At 45.0% G+C, this 23059-nt stretch overlaps 1 protein-coding gene across 1 annotated transcript in view; it reads right to left on the bottom strand.

The window, feature by feature from the left end:
• LOC138284704 (gap junction alpha-4 protein-like) overlaps positions 1 to 22629 on the bottom strand; it is a 71102-nt gene extending 48473 nt beyond the window's left edge. The window contains exon 1 of the mRNA XM_069223785.1: positions 22233 to 22629. The gene's annotated coding sequence lies outside the window, so the exon portion shown is untranslated. The remainder of the gene's footprint in view (positions 1 to 22232) is intronic.
• Between the last annotated feature and the right edge of the window lie 430 nt (positions 22630 to 23059).

The raw sequence follows: 23059 nt of genomic DNA, 5'->3' as shown, positions 1-23059 counted from the left end.
AGCAACATCATGTCGAGTTCAGCACCGACGTGCTGATCACAACTTTACTTTCCGAAAGGCGGAGTTGTGGGCCCCAGTCAGCACACTCTAAATGCGCACTGTCTGCCATGGTAGACAGTGCTCATTCAAAGGGTGCTGCACTGTTTCTACCGGTCAGCCCAGCGGAAACATCGTAATACGAAGTGGGGAGACCGCAGTCTTAGTGGCTGCATCCCCACCGCCTTATTGGAGTTCCGGCAGTCTAACCGCCAGACTCCTAATTAGGCCGTTAGTGATAAATATTTGTAATGGAGTACAAAGAGCAGTAAGTCCTTTAGTGCAGTATACTATTCACTGCATGTTCACTTGCTGACTTCATCGCATGAGCCACAGGATGACAGGGCAGCTGTGCAATACTTGTTAGTTCATACTCATTAATGCCACCGCCATCAAGGTCCAGCTTACTGCTTAGACTTGCTTTGCCATCCACTTTTATATGCAATACAAATAACGCATCTTAATTAAACTCAGTAATAGAATCGGAAATCACTTCCCGCGTTCAAACCATGTCAAATAAACACGAGAGATACATTTTCCATCACAGATGTTATTTAATTTGAATAATCAATTTTAATTGTATTCCTGTTCGACTACCTATTTTTCCTACGCAGCCTTTGGTTACTCCCATGTATTTTCACTTTGCTTAAAATGCGGGCTATGGCTCCCTCAACTGGATTTTAAAAAATATATCTTAGTTTGACATCAATGCATGGACATTCTTCAGTATTTCACATCAACTTTAATCAGGTCTAACATTTTTCATTATCAATTAGCTACTTCCTCACTTCGATTTATTTCCCTTAGTGTTATAACAATAGCTTTGGAGCCCCCATCAAGCCCATAACCCACTTATTTCCCACGTCCTACTTTCATGAGGCCTCACAAACTCCAACTGTACCACAAGTTACACCGACCCTCACTCACGCTTGTGCAATTACCCTACATAACTAAGTCGTGGGTGAAACAGAAAATACTGGTTAGATATTAGTAATTCATTGCATTGGTTTCAATTGTGCAGCAAAAACGCAGCAAATAATTTAGCAGCATTGTTAGACTCATCAGCTCTTGGCGTGGTTTCCCATGTCTTTTTGGCTTCTGACCTCCTGTTATAATCATGTGCTGAACTTTGTTTTTGCTGGCTTTGGCACTCTTGGCACTTTATCACTTCTCCGCAGTGCTAAAGTTCTCTCTTTCTAAATTGGGTTGGTGATTGTTTTCTCCATAATTGGTATATTTGATTTACTAGCAAGTCCCTAGTAGAGTGCTATAGAGGTGTCATTGAGCCTCTAAATCTAAAGTTACTAGTGGGCCTACAGCACTGATTGTGCCACTCACATGAGTAGCCCTGTAAACATGTCTCAGACCGGTCACTGCAATGTGTCTGTACAGTTTTAAACTTCCAGTTCGACCTGGCAAGTGTACACACTTGACAGGCCCAAACCTTCCCTTTTACTATATGTAAGCCACACCTAAGGTAGGCCCAAGTTAGCCCCCTGGGCAAGGTGCAGTGTATTTAAAAGGTTGGACATGTACTAGTGTGTTTCACAGGTCCCGATGGTGAAATACTGCCAAATTCAGTTTTAACTATTGCAAGGCCTATCTCTCCCATGGGTTAACATGGGGATTGCCTTGAAATATCTTTTAAGTGTAATTGACCATAGGGACCAGATATAGATATGGAGTTTGGGGTCTCTGAACTCAATTTAAAAATACATCCTTTGGTAAAGTTGGTTTTTAGTAGGGGTGGGCGGTGAGCTCTGCTTCGCCGGCAGTGCTAACAGAGTATTTGGCACTTAGCTTGGAGCGCGGAGTTCGGCCAAAAACTCTGCTAGCCTTGCCAGCGGAGCTCACCGTGTGGGCACTGCAGCCCACTTATGGGCCATACAGCGCAAGTGCAGTCAGCGCTTGCGCTGTGTAGCCGTAATTGGGCCAGAAGGCAGAGAGCCAACCAGGCCGCTGGCAATGATGGCCCCCCTGGGAACGACGACCCAGGTAAGTCCTCTTTTTTTTTTTTTCTATGTGACAAACCTACGGCCTCTTGTGCTCCGGCCTTCCCATGTGCAGTCAGTGCCCTAACTCGGCCTAATCCTGTTTAGTGCTTCTGAGATCGGGCACATTCAGGTTCCCTTCGCAGCTCATAGAACTGCCTCTGAGGAATTCCACGGAGTTATTAACCAACTCCACGGAATTCCACAGAGTGGAACTGTCAGCTCTCCCCCCACCCCCCTTGGTTTTTAGATTGTCTGTTTTAAAATGCCACTTTTAGAAAGTGGGCATTTTCTTCCTTAACCATTCTCTGCCTGACTGCGGACTACACTTCTGGGTCAGACTGACAGTTGGGTTGTTTGTGAATTCACTCTAGGTACTAACACAAAGGGAGCAGAAGTGTGTCCTGCATATCCAGATAGTTCCTTCCTCCACTCTAGCCCAGGAAGACCTGACACTTGCACCTAAATAGGGCTGTGCCTGTCCTTAAACAAAGCAGTCTCAAACCCCCTAGAGTGTGTTTGGGGCCAGGACAGGGAGAGGCAGGGTCTTGTGCACTACAAGACTTTCTTTTGAAGCTTACCTACTTCAAAGGGAGAAATTAGAATAAGTATTGAACTGCTGGTCCCACAGCTTCAGAACACTTCTGGACTGAGGACATTCTGCCAGGGAGAAAGGCTGGATGCTTGAGTAGGACCTGCCACTCTGCATGTTGCTTTGCTGTGCTGGCCGGTTGCTGCTACTTCTGCCGGGGAGTGAAAGGACTGTACTTTGCTTTCTACATCCTGCTTTCCAAGGTTCTCCAAAGGGCTTGAACTGAGCATTCCTCCTGTTAAGAAGTCTCAGGGACAAAGATTTCATCCACCAGCAGCCGAGCTCTCTTGCGGAGACTCTCGACTTGCCAAGTGGTGCCACATCCAGTCCCTGGGACCTTGGAAGGAGAAGCTGGTAAAACCTGAGAGAGAAACCACACACAGCGGAACCGAGCAGCAGGAAAAAAAAAAAAAATAATAATAATAAAAATAATGATGCATCGCCTGCACCGCAGCTGGGGAAAAAATAAAAATAATAATAAAAATATATATATATACATATATATATAATAATAATATATATATATATATATATATATATATATATATATATATACACATACACATACACACACACACACACACACACACACACACACACACCGCACACAGCCTCATTGAAATCAACACATCACCTGCTTCTGCACGGATTCATCGTTGCCGTGTGTCGGGATTTTCCACACATCGTCCCTGGGCATCAAATCTTCAACATCAGTGCAAGGAACTGAGTTTGCTTGTCCGGAAACCGACGTGAGGAAAGAATCCACGCATCAGTTATCCGGCAGATAAAGAATCGGCGTACAGCCTCACAGGTGAGTAAGGAATCAACACCTTGTTTGCTTTTGTGATGCACAGTCACCCCTGCGGCTTTATTTTTGATGTATACCAGGTACTTTGTGCTAGAACTACCTTCATCGAATCTTATAGATTGACTTTATTACTTTGAAATTTGATCTCTTTCTATGTATGTTGGATTTTTGTTGTTTTAGTCTGGTTTTATTCAGATAGTTATTGGCTATTTTTCTAAACTGCTGTGAAATACTTTTGTTTTCATTGTGTTAATGTATGTGTTTGTACAAATATTTATACATTGCCTCTGAGATAAGCCGGACTGCTTGTGCCAAGCTACCAAGGGGGTGAGCAGGGGTTATCTTAGGGGTGTGACTCCCTTACCTGGGTTAGAGGGAGGGTCCCTACTTGGGCAGGGTGTAAACTGACTGCCAACTAGAGACCCCATTTCTAAAGTTGGTGATCAGCGGCGAGGATACCACTTGTATTTGTACTTGACATACAGTGATTGGTGTACACTACTGTTTTATTGCAAACCATTACACAACCACATACTGTTTTTCTCTTGGATTTTTATTTTCTTTCCTTTTTGGATTTCTCTGCCTCTTGAAACTTTGCACCTTTGTTTTACCTTATCCACAAGCATGTCTCAGTCCGGGGAGCCATCAACAGTTGCTACAAATGTGGTGTTGGAGAATTTGGATACCTACGCGTCTCAGCACAAGCTGTTTTGTAAGGAATTCAAGTGTCCAATCAAAAGCTCCACCAGAAAGGAGGAGCTGTAAAAGGTGTGGAGGGCCTGGTTGGCAGCGAAAGATACTGAGGAGCACACAGCAGAGGAGAATGTCACTGTGGATGAGGAGGTGCAGAGCATACATGATGATGTAATAGATAACCAGGACCTGCCTGGAGAGAGGGTCTCCAGTGCAGGCCACAGTGTTTCTTTCAAGTGTCTGACCACAGAGGAACTGACCAAATGGAGAGAGAGAGGCAGAAGCGAAGAAAATGGCAATGGCCATGGAGGAGAGAAAAATGTTGTTAGCTCAAGAGCTGATCTTGAAGGTGCTGGATCTAAAGAGCAGGTCCAGCACAGATGGTGGCAGCAGTTCTCCAGTGCAGTCTGAGGGGAAGATACATACACCCAAGGATGTGGTCAAGTATTTGTTGTGGGTGATGACAGAGCAGTGGTTCAAGGGTTATGAGGTGGTACTGAGGATAAACAGGGTCCCTGAGAGAGACTGGGGTCAGGCCTGTGGAAGTATTTTTCAGTTGAGGAGAGGGGCACCTTGTTGGCCTTAGAAATAGAGGATCAGATGAGGTACCCTGCCACGAAGTACGCCCTGACCAGGAGGTATGGTCTCACCCCAGAGAATTACAGATCAGGTTTTGGGAGAGTTCCAAACTTGGGTCACAAACTTGGGTGAAGAAAGAGAATTCTTTCTGCAGAGCACTGGATGGTTGGGTGAAGGGTAGCAAGGTAACAGACTATCATGGGCTGTACAATCGGATTGCATGGAAGCACTTGTCTAGTTGTTGTTTTCCAGAGCTGCACCAGCACTTAGTTGACAGCAAGCTTACTGACCACAGGAAGCTTGCCAGGGAGGCAGACCACTTGCTTAGCACCAGGGTCCAAAAGAAGTTGTATCTGGGAGACTCAGCCAAGGGTGGGCGGGGTCCCCAACAGAAGGAGGGGTGGGGAGACTAGTATAAAACCAACACTACTTTCTTTTTCCTGAAATAAACTGTAGCAATAGATGTGGGTTTCAAGTTTATTTACATGTGAGGGGAGAGGAGCTCTGATAAGGAGAAACCCAGCAGAGTCAAGGACCCCTGTATTATGCCCTTGACATCCATATGAAGAAATCTAATTTGATCATAGGTGTCATTTCCTGTGGCGAAATCAAGAATAAGTTCTAACAATGCTCCTTATTGGTGATGGACTCCACACAAAATAGAGTCTATTCCCCCCAACCGCTAAGGTTGGTGGCCCCACAGTAGTGACTGGTAATGCAACACCCACTTTCCTTCAAACAAGGTGGTAGAAAAATATGGGGTTGACTGTACACTATTTTCATAGGCATAGAAATAAAGGACCAGAGCTGCTCCAAGAATTTCATGTTGCTGTCCCACCTTCTAGGGCACCCATCTCACTCTCTGCATACTCCAAGACAATAAAATTCTATCCTGCAACTCAAGAGATGAGCCAGCCGGAATCCAGCTCCGTGAGACATGCCATCTCTGTAAAGCCTCACTAGTCCTGGATGGAATTTTAATTACACTGCAATAATTTCGGTAATTCTGTGCTATTACTTGACTTAGAATTGCCGATAATTATGCAAATCCTCCTCCATGCGTAGTTTGGGGGAAGAAGCTCCTACCATAAGAGCACATTTATCAAGCATGAGCAGCTGCTCGCATTAACTTATCGTGTTCTGCTGCATTTATCACTATTTCTTAGCCCAAAAATGCATCCTCCTTTGATACGAAAATAGCGCTAAATGCCAAGGGTAAGTTGGGGGGAAAAAAAAAAAATCCTACCTTAAGAGCAAAATTAGCAAGTGGGTGCTTGCGAATCACGTCCTGCTGCATCTAGTGCTATTTCTTAGCGCAAAAATGCATACTTGAACCCATTTTGGATGCGAGGGGGTAGCTTTGCACTAAATACAGAATTACTCCTCACATAATCTCACAGAATTCTTAGGTAATTCTGCATTATTACCCTACATGGAATTACACCCACCTCTACTATTCACATCTTCAACTCCTAGAGAAGTCTCGTCTTAAGCATGCACAGTCACCCACCGATGCATTCAAGTAATCAATCTCCAGCGCGAACTCTGAATTACACTCAGCTCTGCTGCCACTCACTGTACCAAAGTGCCATCAATCCTTCAGGAAAATTGCTCAGACACCACCCTAAAGAAGTCACAAAAGCTCTGCATTTCCAGACCATATAGTAGCATTAAACCTGCTAATCAGTCACCCCCACAAGCTTAACCCGTGCCCCACCACAGAAAAAAAATATAAAAACAGACCCACACCCCAAGGATAAACTTTACATTTCCAAGGGGCCATGGTCCCCAAGTTGACATGCCTACAGGGGGGGGGATTTGTGTTTACATGCAGTTCACAAGATTTTGGGGAGGAGAGGATCAGAAATCAGATGATGATCAGATTATGCCCAAATTGCCCCTACAAAAATGCTCTTGGGTCATTCTTTGAGAGCAGAGCTTCAAGATCGTTTTGGGACCTTGGGTGGCATGCTCCAGTCTCACTACTTGGCCTTTCTCTTCAGACTTTCTGGTTAGGGAACTGCTTCTTTCTCCTCACCAAGCTGTACATCCTCCTTATTTTCCTGGGAAGGTTACACCATTAGGACTTCACAAGAGTCCCAAGTCTTCTCCTAGTCTTGAGCAAAACAACAAACAGAATCCTATTTCTGGCAAATTGGCTCTCCTTCTGGATAATAAATGTAGTGTAGTACAATAACTGGACTTGGGTGCAGTTTTCATCCTGCTTTGGGGGCACTGCAGGAAACTAAACCCAACCAAAACTCAAAAGTTATTCATTACTGATTTGATCCTCAAGTCATGTCCTGCACAAACTCCTTGACCATGCAAACATTCAACCAGACACAAAACAGTTTCATTTTATGCCCACCTCCCCCATAAACACAGCCATGTATTTTGGAACTGCACAGATTGTCCAGGTGAAGACTGGTGGGCTTTCCCACTAATAGGAGTACAGGTAAGAAGACCTGTGCCTCACAACTATATTTTGCCCATTTCCCTAACAGCCTGGTATAATCGGTCAGTATCCAGCCCATACCATGAGTTCAGATGCACCCTGTTGTCAACAGAGGCTGGAACACAGATATACTGCACATATAAAAGCTGGATTGAAGAGATCACTGTAATGATGGAGATGCCAGCACCAGGCTTACAAGCAACACCAAATGATGTTTGGTGTTGGTGTCCAACAAGCAAGTGAATGGGATGACTTGGAACATGGAGCAGGGATGCCCTCTCCAGAGGCCCAAAGTGCTAGGGGGTAGCGGAGGTAACATCACATACTCTTTGAACTCATTGACATCAAAGGAGTCTCATCATATGACCCCTGTCCCTGATTACTTCCAGGGAGGTATGCTAATGACCTAACATCACAACAATTGAGGACTTATGTTGGATAGTATTACAAAGTAATGCAAAGTTGTGCTACACGCTCCTGTGCATTATTATTATTATTATATTTTTTTTTATCAAGTGGGTATTCCATGGATAGTGCATTGGGGTTCCCAAGCAACCACCTAAGGACATGGGCACAAATCTTTATCTACAAACATTGGTAGTCAGGAATTTGTAACAAAATATTATGCCTCCTCGAAGCAGGAGTAACAAGGAGAAAACATTCTTAATTTCTTGTCATTTTTCCATGCATGCTGTATTGTTCAGAACACATGCAAAGTGGGAATTGCCTTAAAGCTGAGATTTTGTACTGAAAAGGGACCCCTTCCATTTCAAAATTTATGCATCAGAGAATGCACACACCTTGCACTCTGACACAAGTGTATATCGATGCATTTGCTGCCAAAAGTGCACCAGCGCACTGGGAGAGAAGAAATATGCCATAGATATTAAACTTAGTACTTATTTTTTTCTTTCCCAACTTTGACACAAGATAGCACAGCAACTTTGGTGCAGACACTCCCTACTTCAAAGAACACTAAATCTGGACCTCAGTTTCACTTACTATGTCACTTGACTCTCATTCACTTTCGCTCACACACACACACTCAGAAACATTCTCACATACATGCATGCGCTCTCACTTAAACATCCTCAACTGCAGGCATGCATACAACAGACATTTAAATCCATTTTTACTTACCACAGTTGCCACCATAGGTTCTAAGCGTGCTGCATTGTGTATTACAGAGCGTGAATACTAGAATATTGTTTTCTATTAGCATAATTAAAAAAACAGGAAGCAAATAAGGAATTCAGAGCCCTCGTGTGTTCTTGCCACCCCTGAAGCCAGGGGTTATAAAGACAGTGCCAGAGTTCGCAGCTGCGACAACTGGAGACCACTAAATGATGTCCATGATAGAAAGCAATGCAGCACTTATATACTCAACCGAACTCTCTCACAAATACTCTGTTATGCTGGCCTAATTGGACTTCCAATAAGGAATACGCCCAAACTACCAAAAACAATCTCACATGTTTGACCCCTGCAGAAGCAGAGGGTACAGACCACTGACTGCAGGAATATAGAGTTTTTGAGACAGTTGTTGAGGATAGGCCACTCACTCCCTTGAGCTACTACGGATATGTATCGGAGGAAGCATCTCCTTTGTTAAATTCTAGAGCAGTCACGCTAGAGGAACAATTGACTGAGAATGTGACATTTGGGCCTGCATGCTCACCTGGCACATACGTCAGCAGGCATTTAAGACAAGGTGCCTCCCCAGCCAGTGGTCCTGGCCGAGAGGTGACAAGTTAGCTAAATGCAAAGTAGAGTCAGACTAATGCCCCATGAAAGAACAAAAGGCCACCACCAGCAGACTCCAAAGGCACGGCAGACTCTGTCTCTATATTGCACAAACTCGCTTTCATAATAGCTTTTGTGGCGGCAATCAAGTCTAACACGAAGAGGTCAAACCCAGACATCAAATCAAGGAGAGCAGATATCTTTACTTTCCAAAACAGGCTAGATGCAGTAGAACGGTTCCTAATTGAGCCCGAGAATCATTTGGGGCAAGTAATGCCGGACGTAGAACAGAACTGCCAACAGTGCTTTGCATCCGGCAAGAACTCACGGGACAATCTGCGTGCACCGCTACATGACTATCGCAGGTCAGGGCTGATTCTGCATAAAAAGGTGCTCCTTTCCCTGGATGCTGAAAAAACTACTTACCATGTGGAATGGGACTACTTTTTCAGAACTTTACACTGAGCAGGGCTAGGACACAGCAGGAATCTACACGGTCCTCCTCTCTCGGGCACTTGAACCCGAGGCTGCCAAGATTTGAACAACACACGTAAAAGGCAAAGCTGGTCCTGCAGAACCCCAAAAGATTTAACTTTACCCAGAGAATATTCTGCTAATACTTACGGAACCGGTATGCTCTATATTTTTACTATGATGTTAATAGACAATTTCAACATTCACTAGTTCCAAGATTTAATTACATCTTTGCAATGCTGTCTTTAAAAAGGTCCAAAAACCCCACTTTTGGATCTAGAAGCAGGCATTACTTAATGTATATAGAGATGAACTAAACCCGAAAATGAAGCCCCATTATTATACACAACTAACATGGGAAGCCTGCACCCCCACCTCCCCCCCCAGCCAAATGGAATCCTGTTATTTGACCAACCCGTTCGCTCTTTTCCCCAAATGTTAACACACATTACCTCCCGTCCCTCCCTCGCCTTCCTTTAACCAATGAGTCTTCCTGCCTCCCCCTAGACCCTCCCTTCCCCTTTCAACCCCCCCCCCCCCAACCCCACCACCTCCTGTTTTTTTCTGTCTAGCCCACGCTAGACTTACATTCTGCTTTCTCTCCACGGTGGGGCCTGGGGATCATCGATTTGGCACTCCTCGAGGCGCGGAGCTCCTCGGGGTGTGCTCCGGCCGGTCGCGTCTCTGGAAGGCTGATTGTTTTTTTGTGGGAGGACCTTTCCCTAGTTTATATAGAGGTTGGGTTCAGGTGGATGGTAGTTCTATTTGTGGTTATCATGCCGAAGGTTCCTACAAAATGGCGCAGAATTGTTTCTTCTTCCTCCTCCTCGGGGGAGGAGGGTAATGCTGCCATTTCTACACCTGGGGGTCACCAGGTTGCGGGTAGTTCTTCTGCACCACTCATGTCAAGAGAGGGGGTGCAGGACATGATAGAGGTGGCTGTTTCTCGGGCTCTCCAGGAAGGGGTGGCCAGACCTAGTCGGTCTAAAGCGGCCCGTCCTCCTGCGACTGCGGAGAGATCCTCTTCAGGTGATGAGGAGGATGATGCTCCATCTACTTCCTCCGGGGGGAAATATGTCTCCAGAGAAGAGATGTGGGAGGTGATGTTGCATGTTCGGGACAATTTAGGTTTTCCGGTGTTTCAGCCTGCGGGATCTGATTCACACTTGTTTCCTCAGTATGAGACGCCTTCTAAGTTTGCCCTGCCTTTTCAGGGACCTGTGAAGGATATGGTGTTTAGGGAATGGAAGGATGTGGATAAAGCTCAAGTTCCATGATTCCTTCCGAAACTTTACTTACTGGAAGGGGAGGATGTACTACCTCCCTCTGTTCGTCTGGATTCCATTTTGGCAACCCTGATTGGCAAGACGGCAGTCAATCCGGAGGATTGTGTGCCTACTGATGCCACGGACCGTAAGGTGGATTCTGGTCTCAAGAGGGCTTTTGCGGCAGAGAATCTGGCCCCGAGAGCAGGTATCCAATCGGCTCATTCTGCACAGTCGTTGGTGCAGGATTTTGATAAACTGGCGGTTGCTGTGCAGGAAGGTGCGGAGTGCTCCGAACTTCTGGCTGTCATGGAGCTGGCGGACGTATCATCGGATGTGGTCCGTCCTTCGGCTCTAGCATCTGGGGCTTCGATTGGGGCTCGTAGGTCCCTCTGGTTACGATCATGGAAGGCGGATCCTGGAGAGAAGTCTGCTCTCCTGAGACTGCCTTTTGAAGGACGTAGTTTGTTTGGTGATCAGTTGCCTTCCATACTCTCCAAGGCGTTTAAGGAGAGAAAACATGCCTTGCCTTACAAAGGTGGCTCTGCTTCTGGCAAAGGGTGGAAGAAGCATTCCTGTTCTTCTCCCAAGATGGATGCCAAATCTTTTTCTTTCAGGAAACGTAGCTTTCAGCCACGTTTTTCCCCTAAGAAGTCTGCTGCTTCGAACCGGGGTGGGTTCAAGAAGGGGTCCTGACAATCACTGTGGGCCTGGCATAGGGCACGTTGGGGGGGGGGGGGGGACAGCTGAGGTACTTTCTTCCTGCTTGGCAGGAGAGTGTCAACAATCATTGGGTGCTGGACATTGTGGCCAATGGTTACGCCATAGATTTCGATATGGTGCCTCCAGATTCTGGGGTTCATCCCACTCCTCTACTTGCGGTTGGGGCACGGAGACAGGCGTTGTTGAATGGGGTCCGAGACTTGCTTCTCAAGGGGGCCATTTCCTGAGTTCCTGTGGGAGAAAGGGGTCTGGGCACTTATTCAGTCTTGTTTCTGGTTCAGAAGGTGTCAGGGGGTTTTCGGGCCTGTCCTCAATCTGAAAGGAGTGAATGCTTGGATCAAGACGGTACATTTCCGCATGCTGTCAATTCAAACTATATTTCCCATGGTCAGTCAGGGGGATTTTCTGGCATCTCTGGATCTGCAGGATGCGTACCTCCATGTTCCAGTGGCGAGATCTTCTCAGCGGTTCCTACGGTTTGCAGTAGTCCTGGAGCATTATCAGTTTTGTGTGCTGCCTTTCAACCTCACGTCATCTCCCCGAATTTTCACCAAGGTGCTGGCCCCTCTGGTGGCTCTTCTGCATTCAGAAGGGGTGTTTATTCATCCTTATCTGGACGATATCCTAATCCATGCACCCTCACAGGTCCAGTTGCGGAGGCATGTGGCCCGGGTTCTCGTGGTCCCGCAAAACCACGGGTTTTTGATCAACTGGGGGAAGTCAGATTTGGTCCCTTCCCAAGATCTGGTGTTTCTAGAGGCTCAGTTTCTGACGCATCAAGGTTTGGTGACTGTCGGAAACGCAGTTATGTGTTCTCCAGTCCCTGGTGAGGGCGATCGTGTCGCAGTCTGCCCCCGAGCGCTTCTATGGTTACGTCTGCAGGGTCATTTGGCATCAGTGATTTTACTGGTTCCCTGGGCGCGATTCCATCTTTTTTGCCTAATGAACTGGTTCCTAAGGCGGTGGGCTCCAGGGTCTGGTTCTCTGCTGACTCGGATTCCGGGGTCAGGGTTGATACGCAGGGAGTTGGGATGGTGGTTGGTGTCCAATCATCTTCAGGTAGGGGTGTCTTTGTCTCCTCCGATCCCAGTTGTGATAACGACGGATGCCAGCCTCTCCGGTTGGGGTGCTTGGATGGGGTCGGCGCAGATTCAGGGGTTTTGGTCCCCGCTGGAGGCCAATCGGTCGTCGAATTGAAAGCGGTGTTGTTGGCTCCGATTCATTTCCAGGTATCCCTGAAAGGAGTTGCGGTTCTTATTCGGACAGACAACTTAGTAACCAAAGCTTATGTAAACTGACAGGGGGGGACCAGGTCGAGGGCTTTGTTCAGTCTGGCAAGAAATTTTGTGTGGGCTCAGGAATGGGTTCCTTCACTCCGGGCCACCTACATTCGGGGTGTGATCAATGTTCGGGCAGATCTTCTAAGCAGGGTGATTCCTTCCTCGCAACTTTTCTCCCTGCGGGGGTCGCTGTTTCTTCATCTTGTTCGCCTCTGGGGTCTTCCGGTGATGGATGTGTTTGCGTCTCCGGAGAATGCAAAACTCAGTTGTTTCTGCTCCCGGTTTCGTTGTCCTCAGGCTTGGGAGGTGGACGGGATGTTGTGTCCTTGGCCTCGGGGTCTTTTGTACGCTTTCCCGTCATTTCAGCTGCTCCGGGCTTTTCTGTTGAGAGTTCGTCATTTGGGAGCCAGGGTTATGTTGATTGTGCCCCATTGGCCGAGGGCGAATTGGTTTCCGTTGCTGCAGTTGATGGCGTCCGGTCGGATGTGGCCTCTTCCTCCGTCTCCCCTGGAGTTTCTTTGCCTCTCGAAAGGGTCGTTGAGGAGGTTGCACTTGACGGCTTGGAAGTTGAACGACAGGGTTTGACGGGTTTGGGGGTACCAGTAGCTTTGAGTTCTACTTTACCGGCTTTAAGGCAACGTTCCACTTTGATTTCTTATGGTAGGCAGTGGAAAGTTTTTTCTTCTTGGTGTTTCCGGCATAAGTTGGATCCTACGTTCACTTCTATTTTTTATGTGATGCAATTTTTGCAGGATGGTGCACAATTGGGTTTGTCAGTGGTTTCTCTGCGGGTGAAGTAGGCGGCTATTCAGGCATTTAGGGGTCCTTGGCGTAATCTGTCGGATGAGGGTAATTTGATGCCTAGGTTTTTTCAGGGTCCTCTTAACTTGTTTCCTCGCCCAGTACGTTCTTTTCCTTCCTGGGATCTTTCCTTAGTTTTGAATGCATTGACTGCTCCCCCTTTTGAACCTCTGGGGGACTGTGACTTGCGTCATCTTTCTTTGAAGACTTTCTTTCTGGTGGCCATTACTTCGGCCCGCCGTTTAGGGGGATTGGGGGCCTTGGCCTGTTCTTTTCCTTTTTGTAAGGTTTTTCCGGATAGGGTGGTGCTTGTTCCGGTTCCTTCTTTTGTTCCGAAAGTTAATACTTCTTTCCATGCTTGCCAGGAGGTCATCCTTCCTTCATTTTGTCAGAATCCTTCCTCGGATGAGGAGGTTCGGTTACATTCTTTGGATGTGCGCAGGGCTTTGTTGGAGTATCTGCGTGTTGTGGCTCCTTTCCATAAAGGTGATTCTCTTTTTGTAAATTTCGGTCCGGCCCGGAAGGGCGAGAAGCCTTCCACGGCTTCATTGAGTCGGTGGGTTCGCTCCTTGATTCTGTTGGCTTATTCATTGAAAGAGCTGGTTCCTCCCCAGGGGATTCAAGGCCGTTCTACCAGGGGTATGGCGGCTGAGCTTCAGGGTGCTTCAGTGGTGGAAATTTGCAGGGCCACCACTTGGGCCTCACCTTCAACATTTGTTCGGCATTATAGGCTAGCGGAGTTGGGAAGTTTGGAGTCGGTATTGGGTCACAGTGTCTTATCCTCTATGATGTAATAGGGGGGTAGGATCTCGATCGTCTTTATGAATTGTAATTAAACTTATTGCAACTCAGTGTCCGTCTCCTGTTTTCTCTTGCTATGTCTCATTGGTTAAAGGAAGGCGAGGGAGGGACGGTAGGTAATGCGTCCATTAATTACGATAATAGCATTACTCCTAGTCCTACTCCCTCACCTTCCTTTCCGTTCCCTCCCGCCCCCCCCCCCGGTACGGACCGCCTGAGTTGCTGCTTGGGCTTGTTTTTGTACAGGAGGTGGCGGGGTTGGGGGGGGGGGGGTTGAAAGGGGAAGGGAGGGTCTGGGGGGAGGCAGGAAGCCTCATTGGTTAAAGGAAGGCGAGGGAGTAGGACTAGGAGTAATGCCATTATCGTAAGTAATGGATGCAAGAGCACACCATTGTAGCTGAAAAACAAAGAGGAAAACACTGCACAGAGAGAGCTTTCTAGCCCTTATGTACAATGGCTCTGAAATCACAATGAACAAGCCAGTCCCCTCCTGTACTCAAAAGACTGTGCAGGGTGCAACAAGTACAATATGCTTAAAATAGACCAACACGTTCACTCCGAGACCCATTGCGGGGTAATGCGGAAATAAAAATAAGCAGGCATGGAACTGATGGAGCAGACTACAGATTACCTGCTGGGCAACGGTGAATGAAGACCTTTAACCCTTTACAGAATAACTACAGCATATGCCAAGCACAGGCCTGGAAATACAACCAGTTAAAGCAACAGGCCAAGCTTGTACACCCTTGCAAACGAACTAACCTAATCCTGTATCAAACCATACTTGAAGTTAGGAACTAGCTAAAAGGGAATGACATTGTGTCTCTACAGTACAGCAATTGAGAACGTAAGTTCGGTCCCAGCAGTAAGAACACTTAGATTTAACTGGCAGGGTAAACGAGTGGTATAATTCTCTGATGAGGGATGCAATGCTTTTTTAACACCCAATGTTAAAGGTCCCAGAAGCAGGACTGAAATGCAGGTACTATAAATTACTTCACAAGTGGAATTATCCAACATACAATCGACTTTGGGCGCGAATGAGCATAAACTCAAACAGTTGGAGATGCATACACGAGGGGGACAAAATAGTACATATATTGTCGTCCTGCACTTTCCTAGCGCAATTTTGGACATAAATTAGCATGACGCTAGCCCAGGCTCTGGACACTCCTGTCCCACTGTTGACACAGATGATCATTCTCCAAAGTACAAAGGACTCTCGTCAGGAGTACACATAGAAGGAGATAGCTTAACCGCTGAAGTGCTATGGATCGCCATGTATACCGAGACTTTGGAAATCTCAAACAGACTGGTCCCTGGAAACAATAGCTAGGACTGAGAATGAAGAAATACTCTGCAAAATCAATGATCAAATAGCCATAGTTGAGGAAACATGATGGAAGCTTCCTTCCTCCAGCCTGTACGAAGTAAATATTCTGTTGTGGTATGTAATAAACCTCCTAACAGAGAACCACCTCATTTCCTGTTCTCTGCCTGGTGAACAAGAATCATTCCTCTGAGTGAACCCATCTTAGATCCACTGCCCCTCTTTATTGCATAGGTCTTGCCTATGCAAGAGCTATTGGCTTTCAAAATGCGTTTTAGCCATGTTGTTCATCAGCGTGGCTGCTGTTCAGCATGGCTAAAAGTTAGTGGTGCAGATGAGTTTTGTGGAGTGTCGGAGTGGAATGGTGAAGAGTGGAGGAGAGTGTTGTAGGGTGGAGTGGAAGAGAGTTGTATATTGGAGTGGCATAGTGTGGAGTCACAGAGTGAAGTGGACTGGTGTAGAGTGCATTAGCATAAAGTGTTGCAGAGTATAGTGACGTAGAGTGCAGTGGCATTGAATTTATCAGCATACAATGTAGCATTGTAGAATGCAGTGGTGTATATTCGAGTGGTACACAGTAGAGTTTAGTGCCATAGAGTGCAGTGGCGCAGAGAAGAGTGGTGCACGGGCGTAGTCAAGTGGCAGAGTGCAGAGTTGGGTGGCATAGAGTGCGGTGGTGCAGAATAGAGTAGCGTAAAGTGGTGCACAGTAGAGTATAGTGCCATAGAGTGGAGTAGAGTGGAGCAGAGTAGAATGGCAGAGAGTGAAGTGTTACGGAGTAGAGTGTCAAACAGCAGTGGTGTGAAGTAGAGAGCAGTGACGTAGAGTACATTGATGCAGAGTAGAGTGCAAAGGCATTAGTGCAATTGTGTAGAGTACAGTGGCATAGACTAAAGTGATTAAGAGTAAAGTGGCGTGGAGTGGCAGTGAGGAGTGGCACAGAGTAGATTGTTGTAGAGTGAAGTGGCACAGAGTGGAGTGCTGCAGGGTAGAGTGCAGTTGTGTAGATTGGCGTTGAGTGTAATGGCAGAGAAAATGAGTGTGGAGTGCAGTGAGAGTGCAGTAGGGCAGCATAGATTAGAGTGGCATACAGTGGATTGGCAGGGTGCAGGAACATATAGTTGGATGTTAGAGTTAAGTGTATTGGCAAAGAGTGCAGTGGTGTAGAGTGACAAAGTACATTGGCATGGAGCAGAAAGGTAGACTAGAGAGGTGCAAGCTTGAAGTGACATTGAGTGCAGTGGTTCAACATGAAGTGGTGCAGAGTACAGTACAGCAGAGCGGAGTATGCATGGTATGGTAGCGCCCTGCCATTACAGACAACACATTGTCAATTGAAATGACCACTACATTTACACAGAAACACAGATTTACTAATAAACCACACAATGCAGAAACGAAAATGTGTGGAAATAGCATCACCTAGCGTAATGATTTGTTTTGATCATATTAAATTTTTTACAACACACTTCACATATAACAATAAATATGCAACATTTGTGTTCACAATTCTGATACATTCTGAAATACTTACACAGTTCATTAAAATGTATTGTGCACCTCTTTCCTACCTACCCCTGGTATCCAGCAATATAGGGCCATATGTACGAACACATTTTCCCATTGACACAGAATGGGAAAAACCCTTTGCCACATCTGGCCCATAGTTACATAAGTACTCTCACTTTGAAGTCAGAGAAAGGAAAGTAAACAAGCACTCTCAGAAGACAGCGCCTGACATTTGACCTCGTTCTTTGAATGCACAGCAAATGTGACAAGATAAGTACAAAATGTAGAGGCCTGTTTACAGAAAAGGAGTTAGTGGAAGAACACAGTAAACACAGATAGGGCAACAGGAGGGATGACCTGAACCTGGAGAGCCTAAAGCAAATAAAGCCAGAAAATAGTAAACCAGAAAATATGAGTTACAAACCACAAAGCCAATGGTAATCAATGGACGGAATGCATTCCTAGGTCAACTTTGTTAAAGTCCCCAAGATGTCTTTAGCAAACCAGACAGCTAACTTGTGTGGAAAGCTGTGACCTAAAAAGGACCAATTGCCATGGAATCATATCCTTTCACATCTTGTCTGCCCTATCCTCGCTTACCCCTACAAGGGCTCATGCTCCTAGGACCCTGTTAACTTAGTGCTATCACACATAAGCACCCATCCATGTGCCAAGAAGCACTAGAGCTAGAGTTCCAAGTTCCAAGTCTATTCTGATGCCAAAGGCCTGACTCAAAGCAGAAAAGAGATGCTGGCAGAAGCCCACTAACATGTGACAAAAATAAAAAATATGAAGCCAAGCCCCTGTGTGCTTCTGCTTACACGCAAAGCAGAAATCCTCAATGAAGGGGAACATTGTATGAAGGCTGCTGTAGTAGAATAGACCATCCATCGGCATAAAAACTACATCCTTTTAAAAGTTGCCACCCTTAAATGTCTTATGGCCCACAAGCGATAAAGTCTGCCAGTCATCCTCTGGGAGGCGACACTGTGTAGCTACCTAAGTTTTTTCCAGAAAGTTAGTTAGATGCTGCTGTGCTCTTTGATTGCATAGTAGCCCGTACCAATTGTCAATACCCAAAAGTTTAGACCTGAAAAGCCTGCACTAGGCTGGATGAATATCCTGGCTAGCTTCCTGGTAATGGGACCTCAAAAAACGGACAGTCTGTGGATAGCCTAGATAAAATTGCTTACAGTGATCGCCACACCGGGTGCAGATCTCCTGCCATGTAATACATTTACCCCATAGAAAAAAGTGCCCAACCTTCTTGAATCCACAAGAATTCAAATATCTACCCTGAGAGGAATGATTTGACAAACCAGCATAGTGGGCAGAATCTTTCCAATAGACATGGGATCACTTGAGATAACTAACCTTAAAAGGAGCAAACCAACACCCTTACATTTTTACACATTAGATGTTTGCGATCTGTAAATTTTACCTCATATGACAATGCATTTGTGCAATAAAGTAAAAATCTGCAACAAAAATATTAGAAAGTTATGTCGCAAAAAACAGAATTATACTAAAAACATACAAGACATGAACAGCTATTCCTGCCGTTTCATATAGCACCGCTTTGCATGCTGAGTTTGTAGAACACACACCTATAATGGAAAAAAACAAAGCTACAAGTGCAGTGATGCAAAGACCAGTTTTCTCACATTCCAGAATTGTGTCTGTCAGTGTCACAAATGTGAAAAATTGGAATTAGGGCTGCCAGCTGGTCCATAGGGTGACCAGATGGCTCATGTCACTAGGACATCAGTGATATTCATGGATTTGACTTTCACATATCAGTGCATTCTGGGAGGTGAGGTCGTTTGCTTTAGTTAGAGTAACAAACCTGATGATAACGAGATGTAAAATCAAAGTCTAGGAATGGGAACTTGGTGTCCCAGTGACAGAATCACCTGTTATGAAGGTTAATTTCAATGTACTCAATATTCCCAGTTCTTGGTGTGAGTGATTCATTCAGTCCGGATTTACTCTTTAACATTCTGGTACTTTTAATTTTGAATTTATACATCAACTACTAATCTGACATTTTCCAGGTATGCTGCAGCCTATGAAACATTTTTCAGAACTGGATGGACTACTATGGCACACCCATGCAAGCCTGATGTGGCATCCAGCAGGGTGGGGCTGGTTTCAACAGTTTTTTTGAGGCACCTCTGGTTTCCACTCAAGCTAATGGAGTGAGAGCAAGGGAAGGCTCGGGCCACATGCCTGGCTGAGATAGAGGTCAGTTTGGACACTTGCGTACAAAACAAGCCAAGCTTCCAGATGGCTTCTGTCTCTTACACACGTTCTAACCTCATGTGGTAAGAATTAAAGACCACATAACAGTCTGATGTAATGTATGAGAAACAGATACCAGTCTACTGGTTGAACTGCAGCAACGTGAAACCAGAAAAATTGGCTCAATTCAGGATTCCATATTGAGCAAATTGATCATAAGTACATGTTTTATTTCACTGTGTATCTTTTCTTCATTATTGGACATAAAAACACCTTGAACTATGCGGGATCAGGGTGCGCATGTGGTTCAAATCCTTCTGTTTGATTTAACAGTGTTTCTCCAAGCATAATTTTGAATGCCCAAGTGAACAAATTAGCACAAACAAGCTTCATCACCTTGAAGGCTCTACGACGCATCTTCCCCCACCTTGGATTTCCACACAAGGTACAAGCTACTATCTCGCTTGTACGATCCAAACTGGATTACGCCATTGGCCTCTACCATGGATCTTCTCTATTATGAAAAAAATTACAATGTATGCAGAACTCCACAGCCAGGCTACTATTACATGTAAAGCCACAAGCCCACATCTCCCCTGCCTTGAGAGCACTACACTGGTTACCCGTTGCCAGAAGATGCTCCTTCAAGCTGCTCTGTATCACCCACAAAGCTATACATGGAACAGGACCACTCTCTATCAGAAACAAAATAACCAAATACATTCAACAAAGAAACCTTCGCTCAAGATTGGCACCCCGCCTTAGAACACCACCATAGAAGAAAAAGACTATAGAGGGTACATCCTTCTCCGTTCAAGCAGCCAAACTATGGAATTCATTACCCCCAACTATAAGAGCCACATACTCTTTAAATCTGTTTATCTAATGTATATTTACTTATGATTTAAATATATATATATATATATATTATTCTATGCTTAACATGTTGATAGGTCATTGCATAACTCCTAGATAAGTTATATTAGATACTTATGAATCCCTGCTCTCATTTTATATCACACTTTGTCTACCTATCACCATATATCATGCCTCTATCAATCTATCCTCCATTCCCACTCTAACTCATCCCAAATCCATTCTACTACTTTCATCTCCTAAATAACCCTGCCTAAGCTTTTCCCTCCTCTTCCACATCTAACTCACCCAAAACCTCACTTACTACCATGATCTCCCAAACAACCCTACTAAATTCTCCCTCATTTAGCTCATCCTGCTACTATGATCTCCTTCCCCCTTTACACAGACTCTTCCCTCCTCCATCCCCCCTTTACTCATCCCAAGCCTAAATCCTATTACCATGAACTCCCAATTAACACTTCTGGATTCTTCCCTCCTTCACCCCTCCATTACTCCAGTCAATCCAACTAAAACTCATATTCGCGGCTCAAATTAACTCTTAATAATAGTAAAACTGCACTCATATTTCCCTATACTAAGCCACTACTAATTCCTTTTGGCTTCCGGAGTAGCGTGCTACTCGCAAAAAAGCGATTTGACGCCTCGTCAGGGGTAGTAAGCGCTATATAAATACTATTACAATACAATAATTACAATCTATCCCACTTAAAGGGTGCATTTGACAACTGACCTGCTTCTTAGTTCATTAATGACAATCATCGGGGCATGAGTGTTTCCAAACTCATGTTTAAAAACAATAATAATTATATAATGTTACGTACTACAGCAAAACGCTCTATATGTTAAATATATTTGTTTTAATTATTAAGACTATTATGTTGTTACAGTATCTCTGTTACACAATTGTTCTGGCCTGACTCGGTCGTGGGCTCTTAGAGCCAAGCCAGAGACGTGGATCTGCCTCCTAATTTGTTGGCTAACACACCTCCAACTCCAGCCCCATCTACAAGTATCAGAACACAAAGAAATACCTGGTTTGGGCAAGATACTCAAGCACGGACCCAGAAAACAGAAGAGCTGTGCTCCATCAGCATTTGTATATTGTAAGCCAACCACTCTCTGGAAGCAGGATGTGCATAGCCAAGCAGTGGTGCTGAAACAATTTTCAGAGTTGGGGTGCTTTCAACAGTGTACATCACTGACGTCATAGGGAATGTGAAAAATCCAAGTGTTTCACAAAGAACAAATATGTCAAATAAGCCACACCCATTCAGTAGGAGAGTGGTAAAGGTGCAGTATATGGGCAGTGACGCAATTTGGAGTACACTGTTGCAAATGTGTAGTAGAATATGATGTGGTAACTCACCGTCATTTACAGAAATGAAGTTGTCCACTGCCGTTTTACTGATTCAACTATGTAGTGCAGAAACAATATTGTATGGAAATCAGGTTTCTAAAAATATTCCACATCACCAACTAATGTGCCTTGATTTTTGTTGATCCATTTAAATGTTTTTTTCCCTTCACGCTTCGGAATTACAAAAATAAATGTACTTCATTTGTGCTTTCCTAGCTACTGAAATATTTTGAAATATATTTGTAAAGTTTTTTCACCTTCTGAACTCCAGCGTAGTTATTTTGGGGGGCGCTAGAGCACCCCTACTTCCAGCGCCTATACCCGAACTTTTTAAAGTGAGACCCCGAACTAAGTCTCAGAATGAAGACGTCATTAGCTTTATTTTAGGAAGGCCAACACAAGTTGAAGCGGACGTGGGGAACATCTAGCGATCGAATTTGCTACAATCTTGCCCACGACAAAGGTCAGAACGGCCTGGTTCCAAATTAAAACAACAACAATATGGTTGTCTGGTCATTTGAAGAAACGTAGGTGAATTCACTTTGCGTTTTAAAAGTACAAAACAAAACATTAGTTAAATGATTAGGTAGACGCCCAAATAAAACACTTTCTTTTTATCAGTACCAGAGAGCAAAGTATTCACGAAGGTTACTTGACAAAAAACGCTCGACTTACTTGAGCAGGCAAAGCGAGTAAGTTTTCATCTCACGCGGTTTCACACAGAAGCGTCCACGAACCACTAATGCTTCCGCTGCAGCTTGTGTTAATCAAATAATCAAACCACGACCAGCCAATTAGTAGGGATGAAAAATCAACAAAGCACGTGTGTGTTACTGCGACAAGACACACAAACTGCCGAATCTAGAAGTGAAACAAATATATTGTTGTCAAATTAACAAGAAACAGGGGGACACGAGGAAAAGCCCTGCCCTTATTACTGTTTTCCCTAGGAAGTTGGAAGGGCGGAAAAGCGCTCTATTTTGGTCGAAAAGATAAAACGGTGAGTTTGGCACTTTCCCAAGTTATGTTTTTCTTTTAATAACCTGTGGAAACAGATTTTTTTTGTTGCGAGCTTGTTATCTCGTTGTCCGATTAAATCTGACAACAGTCCCCCTGTTGTCTCGGCTTTTATTTCCTAGACGTAGCTTTCGATTGGCTGCATCTCACCTTCCGCCACCTGCTTTTTGTTTTGAGAAAACTGAACTACACGTCCCAGAAAACCGTGAGTTGTTGACTAAAAATGAATGACAGCCATTGAACGAGTTGGCAGCCATAGCTGCACTTAAGAGCTAGCTTTAAAGTGCTACTGCATGTATGCAAGTTCTCCATTGTATTATCAGGGCCAGTCAGTGTATGAGATTCTTTGGCAGTGAGGCATCTGGACTGATGAGGACTTCCGCATCGACAAAAGACGGGATCTATGGCATCAGCAGTGCCTGTCTCTCTGGCAGACTCAGGATGGAGAATGACACAATGATGTTTGATATTTAAAAGTCTTAGCG

Source organism: Pleurodeles waltl, chromosome 3_1, assembly GCF_031143425.1.
Source record: "Pleurodeles waltl isolate 20211129_DDA chromosome 3_1, aPleWal1.hap1.20221129, whole genome shotgun sequence".
NCBI classification, from domain to species: domain Eukaryota; kingdom Metazoa; phylum Chordata; class Amphibia; order Caudata; family Salamandridae; genus Pleurodeles; species Pleurodeles waltl.
Note: the sequence above shows the minus strand (reverse complement) of the source record. Positions and strands in the feature narration are given on the sequence as shown.